Source organism: Monodon monoceros, unplaced genomic scaffold (genome assembly GCF_005190385.1).
Source record: "Monodon monoceros isolate NGI ecotype Baffin Bay Population unplaced genomic scaffold, NGI_Narwhal_1 Super_Scaffold_19, whole genome shotgun sequence".
Classification (NCBI taxonomy): Eukaryota; Metazoa; Chordata; class Mammalia; order Artiodactyla; family Monodontidae; genus Monodon; species Monodon monoceros.
In genome coordinates, this window is record NW_021703775.1 from 60,660,365 (window position 1) to 60,666,389 (window position 6,025).

The window sequence follows — 6,025 nt, forward strand, 5'->3', positions numbered from 1 at the left end:
AGAGCTGGTTTCAAGGTGACTACCCCCTTTGAAGACAAATTTAATGGGACTGATGACTTCCTACTCAATTTTGATCCATCCAAGAAGCAAAATGCTACAAGAAGTGATGTGAATATTTAGGTTTATTGGTGTGCTTTTTTGGTGTGTTTGTTTAAAAGCAAATAAGTATATAGAAAGGAAAGCAACTTCAGAGGCATGTTTTCCATACTCAGAATTTTACTGGATTGAAACAAATTTAATTCTTTAACTTAAAAAAAAAGTGTTAATAAAAAATTTTAAAATGGCAATTCCATGGAATCTAGTAAGGAAATTAAAACAAAACAAAACAAAACAGGATTTCACATAAGCCCTAAGTCTCTGTAACCAATCCAGTACTTTTAATGAGGAAACTTGGCCATGGCAGACAATTTGTTGTGTGCTTTTTACTGAAAAAGTGTGGTCTGAAGAATGACAGCATTGTTTTCACTGGAAACTTTTTATAAATGCAGAATATTGTTTCCACACCAACCTACTATATTTAAATCTGCACTTTAGGTGGATCTCCACGCATGTTAAGTGCTGTACATCATTAGGTAAAGAGCAAATGCTTTTCGAAACCTATATCCAAGGAATTGCATTGGCTCAGAGTTTGAATTAGTATTAAAGGAAGAAATTGCCTCTGTAAAGACTCAGCAAATTATTTACTCATCAAATAATTATTGGCAAATATAATATGTCAGAAACTCATTTGTAAACGCAGGATAACATTGAAAAAAAAAAGCACATAAAAATTACCATCCTATGGAGCTAATGTTCTAGAATATGGGAGACATTCAGTAAAACAATAGCCAAGTAAGATATGTCAGCTTGTGTTAGATGTCATGTATTTTTAAAAAGTGGCAGTGTAAGAGTGATAGAGTTATTTTAAATAGTATGATCAGAGAAGGCATCAACAATAAGTTGACTTTGGAGCAGAGACTGAAGGAGGTAAAAGAGAGAGCTATCCATTTTTCTGTAGGCAATAGGTTCCAAGCAGAACACATAGCAAGTGCAAAGGTCCTGAGTCAGGAGCAGTCTTGTCCCAAATAACAGTCAGGAAGCTGATATGGCTTAATGGCATCATCAAGAGAGAGTTATAGGAGGTGAGGTGGTCTGACAGGTAGCCGACCGCCAGGTAACATACTGTAGGACATTGTAAGAACCTAGCTTTTACTCTGAATGAGAAGGTAAATTATTGGATGGTTGTAAGCAGAAGAATGACAAGATCTGACTCACATTTTTAAATATCCTTGTTATTCTCTGTTGAGAACATAGAGTAGGTGGCAAAGTCAAAGGCAATCCCTTAGAATGTCAGGACAGTAATTCTGAGGAGAGCTTACTGCAGCTTAGATAAAGATGGTAGCTAGGGCTTCCCTGGTGGCGCAGTGGTTGAGGGTCCGCCTGTCGATGCAGGGGACACGGGTTCATGCCCTGGTCCGGGAAGATCCCACATGCCACGGAGCGGCTGGGCCCGTGAGACATGGCTGCTGAGCCTGCGCGTCCGGAGCCTGTGCTCTGCAACAGGAGAGGCCACAACAGTGAGAGGCCCGCGTACCGCAAAAAAAAAAAAGATGGTAGCTAAAGGAATCTTGAGGAAAGAGGAAATGGGGTTTGTGTATGAGGTTGGAAGTGCAGCTGTCTTCTCAGCTTCATGAACACTTTCGCAGCAAAAGCAAAGTGTCAAATAGCACTGCCTCACTGCCACGGAGTGGAGATGTAATCTGTGCTTCCATCTAGTCCTTGTTGACAAAAGGGGGTGGAAATAGAATGCTCATCTCATATCACTTCATTTCATTTAACTGATGTCTGGTGGGGGATGGAGTTTCAGCTTTGCTGGGCTCTGATGACATGGGGAGGGGGAAAGGGCCTGGGTTTAACGGAGTGCAGATTAACTCCCTTTGTTCTACCTCCTTCACGCTTGATGCTACTGGATGGTGATAGAGGCTCAGCCTTCTGCGGATCCTCACTAACACTACCTAGGCAAAGAAACCAGGTCAGAAGACTGGGAGTACTGCAGCCTGCCTCCAGCACCTGTTAAAATTCAGCTCTCCATTGGCCCTACCAACACCATCCTGCTAGGGACATTTGAGCACCGTGGCTTGCTTCCACCAAGCAGTGAGTAGAAAATCAGCTCCTCACTCAGGCTTACTGAAACTGCAGGGATGAGGAGGTCAGTTTTTCCATTGGTGTTTTACTAAAGTAGGGCACCTGTTGTCAGAAAAATTTTCTGTACTGTTAGGCTTCTCTTTCCATGTCCTTTTGGCTGGGGGAGCACACTTTCCTTGAAGTTTTTGTTTGCTTGTTTCTGTTTTTTCTGTGCTTTTTGTTTTTTCTGTACCTGTTTTTGGTTCTGGGCTGGAGGCTTTTCTGCAGCTCCTTGTCTGGGAGGCAATGAAGAAAAATCAGGTAATTTTCCACCATGTTTTTCCTCAAGCCCCAAGGTGTCTGTGCAGTCTTTTTTCGTTCTACCTATATTAGTTTCCCAAGACTGTCACAACAAATTACCATAAATTTGGCCGCTTACAATAACAGAAATTTACTCTCTCACAGGTCTGAAGGTTAGATGTTTAAAGTCAAGTTGCTGGCAAGTTCATGCTTCCTCTAAAGTTACTAGGAGAGAATCTTTCCATGCCTCTTCCAGCTTCTGGTGTCTCCTGGTGTTCCTTGGCTTGTGGCAACTTAACTGCAACTTCTACTCCATTTTGCGTGGCTTTCTCCTCTCTGCATGTTCCATAAAGACCCTGGTTATCAGATTTAGAGTCTTCCCTAATCCAGGATGATCTTACCTGGATATCCTTAATGATTTACATCTGAAAAGATACTTTTTCCAAATAAAGTCATATTTGCATGTTCCAAACGTTATAAATTAAAATCTTTTGGAAGGACACTATTCAACTAACTACAGCAGCTTTCAGAGCTTTCTTTTATTTGTTTGTTGTGTTATGTCAAGTATGTTTTATTCGCAAAAGGAAGAACCTGAGAGGGATGGAGCTGCTGCAAAACACTTCATTTTTTGCTTCTGTGTTCTACTGAGAACAGGTTTTTAAATTGTTTTTTGAGTGATAAGAATAGACTAATGGAATTCTGAACATGAAAATAGTCCCTCATTGAAAAAAAGCAGAGCATCAATGCCTTGAGGGCCTTTATCTTGGTTTATCAGTGTGTCCTCTCTCTTTTCCTCTACTTAATACTTTTATCAGTTATCTTTTGCTACCAGAGTGCTCCATAACAAACTATCCCAAAATTCTGTTGCTTAAATGATAACCATTTATTAATGAGAATTTTACTCTAAGATCAACTGGGTGATTTTTCTGACCTCAGCTGACCTAATATGGTTTTGGCTAAGGTGACTGGGAACATTCACTCTTTGCAATTTGTTCCTCATCATCCAGAAAGCTATGGTGGAGATGGTCTCATTGGTGATGGCAGAGGGCCTGAGTGAGCAGAAACATGCAAGTGTTTTTACAAGCCTCTGCATCAGATATGCTAGCATCATATTGGCAAAAAAAGGTTGTATGGCAGGGCCCACAGTGAGAGTAGAAGGACACGGCTGCATTGCAACTGAGGTCATTTGTGTAATCAATCTACCGTGATGCTAGTATTGTCCTGGGGTGCCAAATAGCATGTGTACTCTGGTATCAACTTCAAAAAGAGAAAGAATTTCTTAGAAGCCACTGACTCACCTCAAACATAAAATTCATGTAAATGTACATGACAATATACCTATATACTATATACATGCATGTGTGTATATATATATATATATATAATGTATTGCTTTCTCAGCATTTCCTTTTCCTTTAAGTTTTAAATAGCACTTTCATCTATTTGTAGCTGGTCAATAAATGGGAAAAGATCTTTATTTTTTAGGCCTCTTGATATATTGCTGGAGTGAGAGGGGATCAAGACATAAATTGTCCTTTTCTGCTGAGAATTGCAATTAATACCGCTGTGTCCCTAAAGAGAGATTCATGTTCTAATAATGACTCCTCCTTCCTCTAAACAAACAAAACTTTTATTCCCTCAAGACAACTGTCTGTGCACATTTGTCCTTCAGAGTTTCTGAATTTAATTCACATGGTGTAATTAAACTGATGTAATATGTTAATCCTATAGCAAATAACCTGTAGCTTTTGTGTCATGATAGAATTTTAACAGAGGTATTTTGAAGTGAGAGGACTTTAGTGTTTGAGAAATGTTCCCAGACCTGGAGGCTTCTTGTTGATTGAGATAAGTATGCTATGTGATCAAGCTGAAAGGAGGTCACCTTTTCATTCCCTTACTCTGGTTTTCAAAATCAAATACCTTAAAGCATTTCAAAGAGCTACTGATGAAACTAAACAGTTCATTGATCTTTAGATACTTACTCCAGTCACAGAAGAGACCTAAAGCATTAATTTATTCAATACAGAATAGATGCCTTAAATTCTGTTGTGGTGGCCTCATTTTGGAAGTGTGGAAAGGACAAGGAGTGTAAACTTGTATATGGGACATTTCCTATATTTTAGTCAGTTTGCTTTGGGAAAAAAAGAACTAAGCATTGTACTGAATATGTTTAGTTTACTCATGGTGAGGGGTTTTTTTGGTTTTGTTTTTTTTGTGTGACACAATACGTAAAATACAATCAGAAACAATTTTTTACCAGTAAAGTGAACTGGAATTAATATTGCTTCTATCTCTTGATATTACTATAACTTGCTTCTGAAGCAATGCAAAGCAATTGAGTCAATAATTCAATTTCCAACTTTGAATAAATATGAATATATGATACCTATTACACATTATATAATGGGTAGAAACACCATTAAAAAAAAAAGTCTCCTCTCTCATATAAGATTCAGAGGGAAAGAAACCCATGAGGCCAAGATCCTGCCCTGATACGTAAGAACTGTGGCACAGGGAGTATCATGAATATACTGAGTCCAGATCAGGAGATGGAAACTTAAGATGCATGGTTGCTTGATTAGGAGCTATTTTGAAACACAGTTAGACCCTCAGGATTTCCTCTACAGGAAAAAAATCACCTTTACAGTGGAGAAAGGACAGCCTCTTCAATAAGTGGTGCTAGGAAAATTGGACAGGTACATGTAAAAGTATGAGATTAGATCACTCCCTAACACCATACACAAAAATAAGCTCAAAATGGATTCAAGACCTAAATGTAAGACTGGACACTATAAAACTCTTAGAGGAAAACATAGGAATAACACTCTTTGACAAATCACAGCAAGATCTTTTTTGATTCATCTCCTAGAGTAATGGAAATAAAAACAAAAATAAACAAATGGGACCTAATGAAACTTAAAAGGTTTTGCAAAGCAAAGGAAACTATAAACAAGACAAAAAGACAATCCTCAGAATGGGAGAAAATATTTGCAAACGAATCAATGGACAAAGGATTAATCCCAAAACAGCTTATGCAGCTCAATAATAAAAAAACGAATGGGCAGAAGACCTAAATAGACATTTCTCCAAAGAAGATATACAGATTGCCAACAAACACATGAAAGAATGCTCAACTTCATTAATCATTAGAGAAATGCAAATCAAAACTATAATGAGATATCTCACACCAGTCAGAATGGCCATCATCAAAAAATCTAGAAACAATAAATGCTGGAGAGGGTGTGGAGAAAAGGGAACCCTCTTGCACTGTTGGTGGGAATGTAAATTGATAACAGCCACTGTGGAGAACAGTATGGACGTCCCTTAAAAAGCTACAAATAGAACTACCATATGACCCAGCAATCCCACTACTGGGCATATACCCTGAGAAAACCATAATTCAGAAAGAGTCATGTACCAAAATGTTCATTGCAGCTCTATTTACAATAGCCCGGAGATGGAAACAACCTAAGTGTCCATCATCGGATGAATGGATAAAGAAGATGTGGCACATATATACAATGGAATATTACTCAGCCATAAAAAGAAACGAAATTGAGCTATTTGTAATGAGGTGGATAGACCTAGAGTCTGTCATACAGAGTGAAGTAAGTCAGAAAGA